We start from the raw sequence: 14,911 nt of genomic DNA, 5'->3' as shown, positions 1-14,911 counted from the left end.
TTCTCAAGGTTTTTCTGTGAGAAGATCTCCTCTCTAAGATCTCAGTTGCTAAAGTCTCGCCTGAACTGGGCTGTTCTTCAGCCATATGGAGTGTCTTTGACCCTGTTTCTCTCCTTCTTCTCTCTTGATGTTCTTTCTCCCCGTATCTTGAAACAAACTTTTGATTCATTTGGACCATGTTTGGTGTCTCTTATGAATAAATTCTTGAGCACAGGGACTATCCCTGATATATTAAAAGAAGCTACTGTTACACCTCTGCTCAAGAAACCCTCACTCGATATTAGGGATTTTAATAATTTTCGACCTATTTCGACCCTTCCTTTTATTACAAAAGCATTGGAGAAAAAGGTTCTCAATCAACTCCATTCTTATCTTAACTCAAATCAAATTCTTGAAACTTTCCAGTCTGGTTTTAAGCCTCTGCACAGCACCGAGACTGCTCTACTAAGGGTTTCTAATGATATACTGTTAGCGACTGACACTGGTGACTCTGTGATCTTATTACTGTTAGACTTAAGGCCATTGCACACTGAGTCCGAAATTTTCCTATGCGTTTTTTCGTGCTTGTCAGCCTAAAAATTCGTCACGCACAGAAACCTTGCACACTGAGTCCGATTCGTATTTATTAAACCTTTGCAGAAAAAAATGCAAAAATACAAAATGGATTCATCAAGCAGTGAGGATGATTTTGTTGCCCTCTCTCTTAAAAAGAGAAAAAGAAAGAGGAAATATTGGGTCCATCCAATCCTGAGATTGCGCCGAGAGGAAGGAGAGTTTCAGTAAGGAGTTGCGAAATTATCCCGAGCGATTCAAAATTTACCTCAGAATGTCAGTGGAAAAGTTTGATGCTTTGCTAGCGATACTGGAGCCACACATTAAAAAGAAGACTACAAATTTCCGTGAGCCAATCGATCCTGAACAGAGACTGGCAGTATGTCTAAGGTATCACACACACACACACACACACACACACGCACACACATACACAGCCGGCGGAAGCGCTGGGCAGACAGAACATCTGTATACAGGTTATATTTTGTACCTTAATAATACAATAGTAATCGAATTGGCTGCTCAATCACAACTAAATCGATCCGAAATTTCGATCTGATTGAAAGGGTAGGTTATTCCTTTTCTAATCCGATCGAGAGAACATGTAAACACTTGATTGAATTGAAAACTGAAACTGAAAGGACTGCGCATGTGCAATGATGTGCGTAACGAGCTGGCTTGTCTCCCCCCCGATTTGTCAAAAAACCTCTCAAAATGCTGGCTGTGGATGCGAAAAACGCAGAACCTCGAACCCGATCCGAATTTTTTCATTACGGACGAAAGTGTCAGAGGCAGTGTGCAAGCGTGATTGAAATAACGTGAGGTCGATTTTTTTTTTAACGTTCGAAAATTTCGGATGCGAATTTCGGCCTTTAACCTCAGCCTTTGATACAGTTGATCATAAAACTCTGTTATCCCGACTAGAATATTCTGTGGGCATCCAGGGAACTGTCCTCAGCTGGTTTAGATCTTATCTAACAAATAGAAGTTTCTATTTCAACTTTTCTTCCTCGCCAGCCCAACTCTGCTGTGGAGTGCCGCAGGGGTCCATTCTCGCACCCATTCTATTTTCCATATATTTACTTCCTCTGGGCTCCATTTTCAGAAAGCATGGTGTATCATTTCACTGCTATGCAGATGATACACAAATTTATTTCCCTCTGAAACGCAACAAAGATACTGCTCTAAAATCTCTTTTTGCATGCCTAGAAGAAGTAAAAATGTGTTTTTTCGCAAAACTTTTTATTTTTGAATGAATCCAAAACCAAGGTTATAGTATTGCAACTCTCTCTACTATGGCATACCCAAACACTCTATTTCTCGTCTACAATTAGTACAGAATGCTGCTGCAAAGTTCCTCAAAAGAAAACGCAAATTTGAACATGTTTCACCTATTTTAAAATCTCTGCATTGGCTACCTGTACATTTTAGAATCGAGTTTAAAATTAATTTATTTGTTTTTAAATCCATAAATAACCTGGCACCAAGCTATTTGTCTGAGCTACTCTGCCCACACAATCCCGTACGAAACCTGAGGTCTGGCGATCAGAGACTTCTGTCTGTCCCAGATCACGCTTAAAGACTAGAGGGGACAGAGCCTTTGCGATTGCTGGCCCTAAGCTGTGGAACAGCCTTCCGGTTTACATTAGGGCTGCTCAATCTTTAACTGTTTTTAAAGGGCACCTATTATGGAATTTTGAAAATTACCTTTCATGTAGTGTGTAACATAGATCTAAGTGAACGAAAACATCCTGCAAAGTTTTAAATATGAAAGTTCCCCCTATACAAAGTTATTGTCTCTCAAAAGTAAGAGTCGACTCTGAGTCGCTGATATGAATCGATAGAAGAACGATGCTTTTCCTTTGTCTAGATGACGTCAACTTGACAAGTTATTTGAATAAGATACGCCCACTTATTGCGCTCGTAGACGCCAAGGAAACATGGCGAGACGCTGTGTTCTGAAGTGCGAATCAAAAGCGAACTTTTTTTTCACTGCCCAGAGACGAGCATGAGAAGAATCAGTGGCTAGAGTTTATATTTACAACTATACCACACAAGTATAGCCGAACCTTGTGCTGTTCGCGTCATTTTAATGACGATCGCTTTACAAACATAAAGGCTTTCAAGTGTGGATTCGCGAGTCGGTTGATACTGAAGGAAGGTTCAGTACCAGTTTATTTGGATCAGCTTCCTCCTCCGAATCACAACCTGTAAGTATTATTAATAATTGTTGCTTTTATGGGTTTTGTAGCATGCTCAATAAGTATGTGTGTGTGTTGTTAAAGTTACGCTCAGCGCAGCTTCTCGGTCTAACTTAGGTCTCTAGGCGCAGCTTCTAGATCTAACTTAGGTCTCTAGGCGCAGCTTCTAGGTTCAGATTTCACATCTGTAATATGTGAAATGTTTGTCGTTGTTATTGGAGTTGTCATAAAGAATAGAGCGTATTGTAGTACTGCAGTGCTTTATCAATATGTTTATGCGTTGGGCTAACGCAAACAATAACTGACTGGGTCATCTGGCCAATCACCGTTATTAGCGTCACGTAAAGGAGGGGTTTGGACAAATGAGTCGTTAAACGAATCATTTGAGAGTTGGTGAGCAAATCCGGTAAAAATAAATGCATATTATAAGACAACAAAAGTGTTTTTTGTCATTGCATGCATGTAAAACTGTTGTTGGGGACTCCCAGAACAATATTAGGAAAATTTTAAATGCCATAATAGGTGCCCTTTAAATCCTCTCTTAAAACCTATTTTTTTTCTTTAGCTTTTAATTCATTGTGAGCTTCTGTCATGAATGTGTGGTTTGTCCTTGTTCTTTATCTTGTGTATTGTTCAGCACTTTGGTGAGCCCTGTTTGCTGTTTTTAAATGTGCTATATAAATACATTCAAAATTGAAGCTTGAAACTTGAACAAGTGTGGCTAACTTCTGCCAACATAGTCAATATCGATTCTTGAATAAAAAAATATATAAATATTTTAAAATCTTAAACAAAAAAATTGCGATAGGTGAATCTTTTTTTCTTCCAGCCCTAACACGCATACACACACACATTCCTTAAAATGTTTACAAATACATTAAGCACACACACACACACACACACACACACACACACACACACACACTCAGTAATAATAATAAATAATAATAATAATTTGTTACATTTATATAGCGCTTTTTCTGAGACCTCAAAGCGCTTTACATACAAGGGGGGGAATCTCCTCATCCACCACCAATGTGCAGCTCCACCTGGATGATGCGACGGCAGCCAATTGCGCCAGTACGCCCACCACACACCAGCTTACTGGTGGAGAGAAGACAGTGATGAAGCCAATCAGTATGTGGGGGATGATTAGGAGGCCATAATAGACAGAGGCCAAGGGGCAAATTTGGCCAGGATGCTGGGGTTACACCCCTACTCTTTATCGAAGAACATCCTGGGATTTTTAATGACCACAGAGAGTCAGGACCTCGGTTTAACGTCACATCTGAAGGACGGGCTCAGTCACACACATGTTGGGTTTCCAAGTTTTATGGGGACTTTCCATAGAAATAATGATTTTTATACTGTAAATCTGTGTATTCTATCCCCTAATCCAAACTGGTGTATTTTAACAATGTGAACTAATGAGTATTTTATATATTTATTTTATATATTTCATATTGACAGCATTGTTGTTATTTTATTGTTATGTCTATCTCTGGATATAGGCTTAATGTGTGTCATTGTTCTCTACAGGTTGAGTGATTGTGGTGTCACAGATGAAGGTTGTGTTGCTCTGGCTTCAGCTCTGAGATCAAACCCCTCACACCTGAGATATCTGGATATGTCTAAGAATAAACTAGGAGACTCAGGAGTGAAGCTGTTCTCTGCTGTACTGGAGGATTCTCACTGTAAACTGGAGAGACTGCGGTAAGATCGTCTCTACCATAAAGACTCTGAGTGAATAAGTATTAATATGTAGATAGTGTATACAATATATGTTTGGCGTAAGCCCCATCCGGTGGTTCAGCGACAGATTCCTGCTTGAACCGTCAGATCCTGCCGGCGGTAGAAGACAGCGGTGAGGAGTCTCCCTGAAGAGGAACATTTACATCCCACTATATTATCATCCCCTAAAGAAGTAAAACTAACAGTTAAATAAACCGGATGAACTACAAACTAGACAACAGATGCAGGATACACTGAAGAGGGTTTTTAAAGCACAAATGTTTGGTGTAAATCAAAAGTATCAAAAGTTTAAAGTAATAAGTACAAGTCAAATTGAAAAAGGAAACATGTGGAGTAAGGGAGTGATATGGGGGGTACCAGTCGGGGTTACAATAGAGGAAATTAAAGCAAATCTTAAAGGAGGATATCTAAAAGGTGCTCGAAGGATGCAGATAACTCGGGAGGGAATGAGGAAGAACAGTGAGCTTGTGATTCTGGAGTTTGAGGAGGAAGTGCTCCCAAAAAATGTAACACTAGGTTTTATGAGTTATAGTGTAAGAGAGTATGTTCCATAGCCAATGAGGTGTTATAACTGTCAAAGGTTTGGACATACAGCAATAACATGTAAAGGCAGAAGAAGGTGTGCAAGATGTGGAGAAGATCATGAGTATGGTCATTGTAATCACGAGCAACCAAAGTGTTGTAATTGTGGGGGTAGTCATAGAGTGGCTTACGGTGGATGTGAGGTGATGAGAAGGGAAATGAAAGTACAACGAGCTAAAATTCAAAATAAGATCTCATATGCAGAAGCTGTGAAAATGGTTAGTAAGAGTGATGAAAGAAACAGAGTTGAAACACAAAATACAAAAGTACCAGACCAGGCAAAGGAGAGGATAGTAACGGTTGATCTAAAGAAGTTAGTCACTTTCATAGCAGGGGTGATAAATGCAACTATGGAGGTTAAATCTAAAACGGAGAGAATACAAATAATTGTAAAAGCAGCAGTTCATCACCTAGATATCAGGGAGTACACATGGGAGGAGGTGAGGAATGAGCTAAGCAGTCAAGCAAGCCAGGAGCAAGTAGGGACTGGATAGTATTAATAATGGTCCTCTTGCTACAATGGAATGCTAGGAGCTTGATGGCCAATGGACAGGAATTTAAAAAGTATATTGATGATCTTCCCAATACACCAGACATTATTTGTGTACAGGAAACTTGGTTGAGACCAAATTTAGAATTCAGGTTAGATGGATATGCCTCTGTAAGGTGTGATAGGGAAGATGGAGTAGGGGGAGGATGTGCTACATTTATTGGAAACGATATTTCATTCAGAGAAGTGAGTGTAGGGGGGAAATAACAAGAATATGTTAGTGTAGCGATATGGACGAATGAGGGAGAGTGTGTAATTATAAAATTATTATAATCCTTGTAGGAAATTAGAGTTGGGGCAGATAACACAAATAGTAGGGTTGGATGGTAACAAGGGGGTAGTGTGTGGTGACTTTAATGCACATAGTACTTTATGGGGAGGAATAAGAACAGATGCAAAAAGGGTGAGGTTATAGAAGAATTGCTAGAAGAGAGAAACATGGTTTGTTTAAATGATGGGAGAGGGACTAGAATAGATGTGCATACAGGGAACATCTCAGCATTAGATTTAACTTTAGTTTCTAGGAATAGAATAGGGGAAGTAGATATTTAGTAGTGCAAAATGGAAAAGATTGAAATATATGTGTGAGATAGAAATGGACAAAATAGATCTAAATGAGGAAATAGAAGAGATTGATAAAAGTATTAGAACAACAATACTACAAGTTGCCAAATAATCAATCCCTAAAAGCAAAGGGAAAATGAAAAGAAAGGCAGTTCCCTGGACAGATGAATGTGGGGAAAATAGTAAAAGAAAGGAATAAAGCACTCAAAGTATAAAGAAGAACCCATCATTTTCATAATTTGATTAAATATAATGAAACACAAGTAAAGGTTAGGAAAATTATATGAAAAGCAAAAAAGCAAAGCTGGCAGACTTTCTGTAACAAAATTGGTAGAGCAACACCTGTTGGAGATGTGTGGAACATGATTAAGAGTATGCGAGGAATTAGAAGGGAATGGAAGTATCCAATATTGAAGATGGGGGAGGAAGCAGCAGTGTCTGACCAGGAGAAGGCAGAGATGATAGCGAAGGCATTTACTCTTATTCATAGTTCCGATAACTTAACGGAGGAGGGCAAGAGAGGACGGACAATGACAAGATTAGCATGATTTCCATTACACGAGAGTAGATGTTAAAACTTCATAATGATTTGTACTCGGCTTTCGCCAAGATAATCACCAACTAAGACGTAGCTTTACAGTAACCTATGCTTCTCCATCCATTTACACTTCTTTCCATCTGGTGACGTGAATCTTCTGTCTGGTGTTAATACAGTGTATTGCGCGTCAGCACACACAACGGCTGCAACCACAGTGCTGTCCCCCCATAACAACCCTCTGGATTGAGCGGAGTAGGGAACATCTCTAGGGTCTTCAAGTGGGCACCTTCCGTCCTCAGTGTTTCGTCGACTAGCCCACGACACCTCAAGAGGGCTCGACAGTGACTCTGGCGTCCCAGAGTCACCTCCCTCCGTCCCCCACTCAACTCAGCCCAGGTTACTGACCTCTACTTCCCTCTTGCTGCTGAGACCTAACCACAATCTCACAATCTCTCCGCAACCCAACCATACGCGCCAACCCGTTTGACTAAGGCTGTCGAGCCCCACTGGTGCGTTAATATGCAGTTTCAGTGGCAACGGTTCCGTATGGCATACCACCTACCACAAAACACAATATCTGCCCATCCACCCGTCATTCACGCAATATACACAGGAACGTAATGACTGTAAATACTATACAACCTATACAAATAAACCAACAGTTGCTGCTGAGACCTAACCACAATCTCACAATCTCTCCGCAACCCAACCATACGCGCCAACCCGTTTGACTAAGGCTGTCGAGCCCCACTGGTGCGTTAATATGCAGTTTCAGTGGCAACGGTTCCGTATGGCATACCACCTACCGCAAAACACAATATCTGCCCAACCACCCGTCATTCACGCAATATACACAGGAACGTAATGACTGTAAATACTATACAACCTATACAAATAAACCAACAGCCCTTTCAAGTTTTCAAGAATTCTACGAAACCGTAGCATGGCGGCCTGTACACAGCCAGCTAGAATCTTTCCGTCTCAACCACAGCCAGTTGCTGCTCCTTTCTGCTGCTTCAGATAAGTTCTTTACTGTACGACGCAACTCTTGGCCACTGAATCCGACGTCTCTGAGGAACCGTGTTGTAGAGTGTGCCACAAAACCACGACAACCCACTTCCACTGGATAAACCTGGACTCTCCATCCTCGCTGTTCTGCTTCAGTGGCCAGATGAGCATACCGCAGTTTCTTCCTCTCATATGCCTCATCTACCGCATCCTCTTATGGCACTGTTAACTCTATCAGTTGAACAATGCGTGCTGATCCAGACCACAAAACAATATCTGGTCGTAGGTTAGTGGTGGCAATCTCAGGTGGAAAAATAAGCCGTTGATCAAGATCAACCAGCATCTTCCAGTCCCTAGCAGCTTCCAGTTGTCCTGGGCGAGAATTGGTGTTAGCACCTTTTCTTGGTGGTTGCTCGCCTGGGCGGAGGAATATTGTCTTCTGCGTGTAATGTTTTGCTAGAACAGGCGGCAATTTATTGGTCATACTACGCTTGCCTTCCAATGCTAAAGCCAAACATCGCAATACTTGGTCATGGCGCCAAGTAAACCGACCCTGGCTAAGAGCCACCTTACATCCTGTCAAAATGTGCCTTAATGTGGCAGGTGATGAACACAAAGGACAAGATGGATCCTCTCCTACCCAGAGGTTTAGGTTCTGCGGTGATGGGAAAACATCATATGTTGACCTAATAAGGAAACTGATCCTACTCTCTTCCATTGACCAAAGGTCTTGCCAGCCCATTTTGCGTTGTTCCACACTCTCCCATCTCATCCACTCTCCCTGCTTGGCCTGGGAAATGGCCTTTATACATCTCATCCTCTCCTCCTGCTTTCGCACCTCGTTGACTACCAGCTTCCTCCTTTGGGCTGGGCCTGCCTTGTGCCATTTAGGAGGAGCTAAACTGAGCCCAAAACCCCCTCTTCCATGCTGTACCTGTCCCACGATATCCCCAATTTGAAGGTCAGCCTTTGCCTCTACTACAGATTTCTTTGCTGACCACTTTCTACCAGTTTTTACCACAGGGGCTGTCTCCCTTACACATTTGTCGCGTGACTCTGCTAAAGTCATTTCCAGTCTGACCTTGGCACACTTAAACTCCTCAGTTAAAGCAGAGACTGGTAGCTGCAATACTCCTTTACTATAAAGTCCCACTCTGCTGAGGCAGCGTGGAACTCCCAACCATTTCCTGATGTATGAACTTATTAACGCTTCCAGCTTATCCACTGTTGTCAAAGAAACCTCATACACAGTCAGTGGCCACAGCAACCTTGGCAGTAGACCAAACTGAAAGCACCAGAGTTTCAGTTTGCCTGGTAGAGCACAGCTGTTTATGCTCTTCAACCCTTCCACTGCTTGTCGTCTAACTTCTCCCACTCGAACTGTGTCCTTTAGATCCCCATCGTACCATCTCCCTAGACTCTTCACTGGCTTCTGAGAAACTGTTGGTATTGCCGCACCATTAATGAAGAATGTTTTATCTACTACCTTGCCTTTAATTATGGAGATGCTCCTTGATTTAGAGGGCTTAAATATAAGCATATGGAGATTTACTTGAAAGAAGGGAGGATAGTAACAGTATAATGGATGCGCCAATTACAATGGAAGAAATGAGAAGGGCAATAAAAGGATCTGGATTAACATCTCCGGATAAAGATGATATCTGTTATGTAATGATAGAACATCTAGGTGTTTTAGCATCTACAAAGTTGCTGGGGTTTTATAATAAAGTATGGGATTTAGGGAAATTGCCAGCTGGGTGGAAAGAAGCAGTAATTATTCCTATCAGGAAACCAGGGAAAGATTTGTCAAGCCCAATGAATTATAGACCAATAGCACTTACGTAACATGTAGGAAAGATAATGGAAAGGGTTATTACAGATAGATTATCCTTTTATATGGAAAGAAGAGGAATTTTATCACCTCATCAGAGTGGATTTAGGAGGGGTAGAGGAACGATGGATCCTGTTATGTGTTTGGAAACAGAGATAAGGAAAGCTCAAGTTAATAAAGAACTTTAATGGCAGTGTTCTTTGATATAGAAAAAGCCTACGATATGGTTTGGAAGAAGGGAGTAATGATAAAATCAAAAATGATAGGAATAGCAGGTAGGACATATAATTGGATTAAGGGATTCTTGGATGAAAGAATTATTCAACTAAGAATTGGGACAGCTGTTTCAAGAAGATACATGGTAGAGAATGGTACTCCTCAGGGCAGTGTTATTAGCCCTATACTCTTTTCCATAATGATTAATGATGGTTTTTCACAAGTGCAAGGGGATATCGGACAGTCACTGTTTGCTGATGATGAAGCCTTATGGAAAAGGGGAAGTCAAGTCAAGTCAAATCACCTTTTTTTATATAGCGCTTTTACAATACAAAATGGTTTCAAAGCAGCTTTACAGAGATAACAGGAAAGTAAAGTTGTAATAGTATTGTTAAATTCAAAATTAAATGTTAAATGTCCCCAACTAAGCAAGCCAAAAACCAATGGCGAATGAAGGCGAATGAAGGCGAGAAAAAGGCGACAGTGGCAAGGAACCAAAACTCCATCAGGTGACAGAATGGAGAAAAAAACCTTGGGAGAACCCAGGCTCAGTCGGGGGGCCAGTCCTCCTTTGGCCAACAAACGAACAGTGTATGATTATGATTTAGGTAGCATAATAGGTCAGAAGTCAGATTGGATCAGAACTTTCACAATATTTATCCAGTTCATCTGGTTAGGGGTCGGAGTCATCATGCCGGTATGGAGATGATTTTGTTGAGGTGTCCATGAGGCCTTCACAGTGTTGATGAGGCTGGCACTTCAGGGATGCGTTGTCGTCGTGTCCATGTGATAGTCCTTCCTCAGATCTGGATATGGCCTGGATCCGGCGGTTTGCGGTAAACCTCGGGATAAACAGAGAGACTAATATTAGCGTAAACGCCATCCTTCTTATGATGTACAAAGTACATCAGGATTTATGGGAAGTGTTCCCGGTTCCGGCTGATCTAAACTATGCAGCCTAACATTGAATTATAGCAATCTATAATGTGTTATGTGTATGCTACGCCAAAGAGATGTGTTTTTAGTCTAGATTTGAACTGACAGACTGTGTCTGCTTCCCGGACAATGTTAGGAAGATTGTTCCAAAGTTTTGGTGCCAAGTAGGAAAAGGATCTACCGCCAGCAGTTGATTTTGATATTCTAGGTATTATCAACTGGCCAGAATTTTGAGATCGCAATAGACGTGAAGGACTATAATGGGTTAAGAGCTCGCTCAAGTACTGCGGAGCTAAACCATTTAGTGCTTTGTAAGTAATCAGCAATATTTTAAAATGTAAAAAATGTAAATGTAAAATGGAAGGAACATTAATCATATTAAAGGTAAAATACAAGAGGCAATTAACCATGGGGATGAGTCAGTCACTGTCAATGAGCAGGTAAATCATACTCCTGATGAAACCAATGAAAATAAAACTGATCAGCACTCTGAAAAAGTTAGTGACTGCCTTAGTGAACCTAGGTTGTCTGGTTGTGTCGATAACTCTGTGGTCCCCATTGTTACTGATGTATTGAGTGAAAATGTTGCTGGTGATCGTGTAGAAAATCAGGATGGTGCAGAAGCTGCTGTTGCTGACAACGCTAGGGTTTCTGAGCACTTTGGAGAACAAGTGGATTTTGAGGGAGCGACGAATTTGATGGATTCACAAATACTAGATAACTTGTCGCAACATGATTCTAGAGATGGTTTGGAAAATGATGGACACTCTCTTTTTGATTCTAATAGTGAATACTCAGATAGTTGCGGAGACAGCATTAATGCAACCTCCCAGGCAGGGGCAGACTGGCCATCTATGTGATCTGGAGAACGATGGCCGGCCCACCGCCCGCCACACACACAGTCATCACCTGTTTTTTTCCCCCACTAATCTGTAATCTGTAGTATTTGGTCCCCTCGTGTCTAGAATTTTCAATCGGTGTAAACCGAGCTTTGGCTATCTTTCTCTTCTCTGCAGCTCAGACACGCTGATCTTGAATCTCCTCGTTATTACGTCATAACGAGGAAAGGTTACCTCCCCTTTCTCTGCTTTGCCCACACAGACAGAATTTGGCTCGCCCATGAGAAAATGAGCTAGCAAGTACGAATGCGCGAGCGCGATTTGAGTTTTTCTGCGAGAGATATAATGGCTTGCAAACGAGCAAAGCATGGCAGTTGATCAGTGTTCGGATGTACAAATGAACACAAAAGTATTTTTTAGTTCCTTCATCCGAGCCTCTGAAGAAACAATGGGTTAATTTTTTTTTCTTTGGAAATGCGCCGACACAACTTCCCAAAGTTTTGGATGGTCCAAACATTTCACCGACGACTGTTTCCTCAACTTGGGCCAATACAGAGCTGGCCTAGATGAACGTCTGAAAATAAATCGATCGAGCTACCAAGCAACAATTAAAGTTCAAGTTCAGACAGGTAATCTTTCTCTCAAAATCATTCAATACTGTTTATGCATCAGTAAGTCAAGCCAGTGACTAAAATATCAACTTCACGTCGTTTCTTTTAGTAGGATGAAAATAATCGTATTTAAATTGTGAACAAATTATATACATAAATCGATCAAAGAACAATTTTTCCACACAGCGCGAGTTTATCTGGACAACTCGTTATGAAATCAATGACGCACGTTACACTGCACAACGAAGCTCTTACTGAGAGTGCAGAAACTGCGTTGTCTCGCGATCAACAGACTGTCATCTTATGTGTCATCTCAACATTTTATGTGATGGGAATGGATCTACTGCCGCATACTGGATGTTTTTCCCTTTTCACACCACTCTTTGTAAACCTTAGAAATGGTTGTGCGTGAAAATCCCAGTAACTGAGCAGATTGTGAAATACTCAGACCGGCCCGTCTGGCACCAACAACCATGCCACGCTCAAAATTGCTTAAATCACCTTTCTTTCCAATTCTGACATTCAGTTTGGAGTTCAGGAGATTGTCTTGACCAGGACCACACCCCTAAATGCATTGAAGCAACTGCCATGTGATTGGTTGATTAGATAATTGCATTAATGAGAAATTGTACAGGTGTTCCTAATAATCCTTTAGGTGAGTGTATGTTGTGCTTTTACTTTTAAAAATGTTGGTAACGTTACAGTTAATGCTTACAAACTTTGAAGATTTTGAATACAGAAGTTACATTTGTAATGGTTTATTTTCATTTAGATATGGTATTATTATTTGTGCAGTAAGATTAATTATTGCATACATTAAGTAAGATTATTAAGTAATAAATTCATTTTAAGACAGCATGGAATATAGATTGTATAATATGCTGTTAGCATATTATACAATCTATTCCATGCTATCTTGGAATTAAACCTGTTTTTTTAATTTTATTCATAATTAAAAGACACAATTAAAGTCTTGTGACACTCATGCCAGGCGGCAGGCGTTATTGATGTTGTTGTCGAGTTTCCGCGCGCCGATTGCTTTGGGCCGGGCCTAGTCAAAGTCCAGGGCCGTTTTTTAGTCCCAGTCCGTCCCTGCTCCCAGGGAAGTTCCACTTCTAAAACAAATGTATCCTACTACACAGTTGAACAGTTGAATCATTTTCTTGATTCTACAAAAATGTATTTTTGTAATACATGAATGTATTTTCCAAATTTAAGGCTTTTCAATGAATCGTGTGCCATTGGCATGAGAAAAGCTACTTTAGAAGAACTTGATAAAAAAAACTTTATTGACTTAAGAAATTCACGTGTAATGTAAGAAAAAGAATGAAGACTCGATCTACGAAACACTAGGATAATGATGAGTTTTGTGGTGTATTGCTCTTTGAATTTCTTTATCTTATCTCCATGACTTCATTTAATATTGGTTCTTTTAATATTAATGGTTTTCGGGGCACTGAGAAGAGAGCTGCATTATTTGATTATTTACAGTTAAAAAAGACAGATATAGTCCTATCACAAGAGACCATACGAATGCTCAAAATCAGACATTATGCATGACCGAATGGAAGGGTAGAGCACTGCTTAGTCATGGTTCAAACTTAAGCCAGGTGTTGCAATACTTCTTTCATCACGGGTAAATAGTCAGGCTTTTGTGTCTGAAATAATTTCTGGTCGTATTTTACGAGTGGATATTACTTTAGGAGATTCTAATTTTTCTCTTTTTTTATGTTTATGCACCAGATCAAAATGTTCTCAGGATAAGATTATTGTGTAGGGGGGATTTTAACTGTACTTTAGATCAAGCTGTGGATAGGAATCATGAGGAACCTCATGATTGTTCGGTTGAAGCACTTAGGTCTTTAATTAATTATCATAGTTTTACTGATTTATGGAGAGACAGTTTTCCAGGGGTTAAGTAGTATACCTGGCTCAAACAGAATTCTAATGAAATATCAGCAGCAAGACTTGATCAGTTTTATGTGAAGGCTAATAACCGGGGGATAACCGGGGGAGATTTCTTGGTGTCTCTATTTCACCAAACTTCTTGTCTGATTACCACTATATTTATATGACTGTTTCTGTTCTTTGTATTACATTTTCTTCTACGTATTGGCATTTTAATAATAATTTACTCCAGGATAATTCTTTTATTCATGCTTTTCACTCTTTTTGGAAAGCTTGGAAAGAGGAAAGAGACAGTTCCCTTTTGTTCGGGAACTCCTACGTCTCGTCGGAGGAGTTTCCAACGAATTGGGATCACGCTAGGGAGACCAATCGACTTTGAGTGAACTAAATCGAGCCAATGAATATTGGCATGCAAGATTTGCATTCCGCGACCCGCCTACCAGTGCGGGTATAAAGGCGGAAGCAAGCGCATGAACAAACACTTTTTGCTTCGGAGCTGAACGGTGTCCAGTCCTCCGCGAAGGTACAGCAAGCATGGCGACGGGACGAGACGTCTCCGTTCCCTCCTCAGGGAACGAGGGTATACGTAACCGATATGTTCCCTTTCGTTCGGGAACTCCTACGTCTCGTCGGAGGAGTTTCCAACGAATTGGGATCCTGATCAGTGCTCTGAGTTGGCAACACTGATTCAGTCTCACGTGCTTCCACGCGTCCACTTGAAATGGATATTATGACACTCATAGATAACGACACATTTCATCCTCTGTTGAACAAGTGTGGCTAACTTCTGTCAACCTCGTCTATAAGCAAGGACAAAAATAAT

At 40.8% G+C, this 14,911-nt stretch overlaps 1 protein-coding gene and 1 pseudogene across 2 annotated transcripts in view; both read left to right on the top strand.

Annotated features, from left to right (window-relative positions):
• The window catches only part of mpzl1l (myelin protein zero-like 1 like), a 336,259-nt gene that overhangs the window by 258,144 nt on the left and 63,204 nt on the right, over positions 1 to 14,911 (top strand). The window lies entirely within an intron of this gene.
• The window catches only part of LOC143750664 (protein NLRC3-like), an 89,907-nt pseudogene that overhangs the window by 47,671 nt on the left and 27,325 nt on the right, over positions 1 to 14,911 (top strand). The window contains exon 6 of the transcript XR_013207189.1: positions 4,293 to 4,466. The product of XR_013207189.1 is annotated as a protein NLRC3-like (transcript). The remainder of the gene's footprint in view (positions 1 to 4,292; positions 4,467 to 14,911) is intronic.

This window comes from Siphateles boraxobius, unplaced genomic scaffold (genome assembly GCF_051911475.1).
Source record: "Siphateles boraxobius isolate OS27281-9 unplaced genomic scaffold, OSU_SipBor_1 25, whole genome shotgun sequence".
NCBI lineage: Eukaryota > Metazoa > Chordata > Actinopteri > Cypriniformes > Leuciscidae > Siphateles > Siphateles boraxobius.
This window is presented reverse-complemented; position numbering and strand designations above follow the sequence as displayed.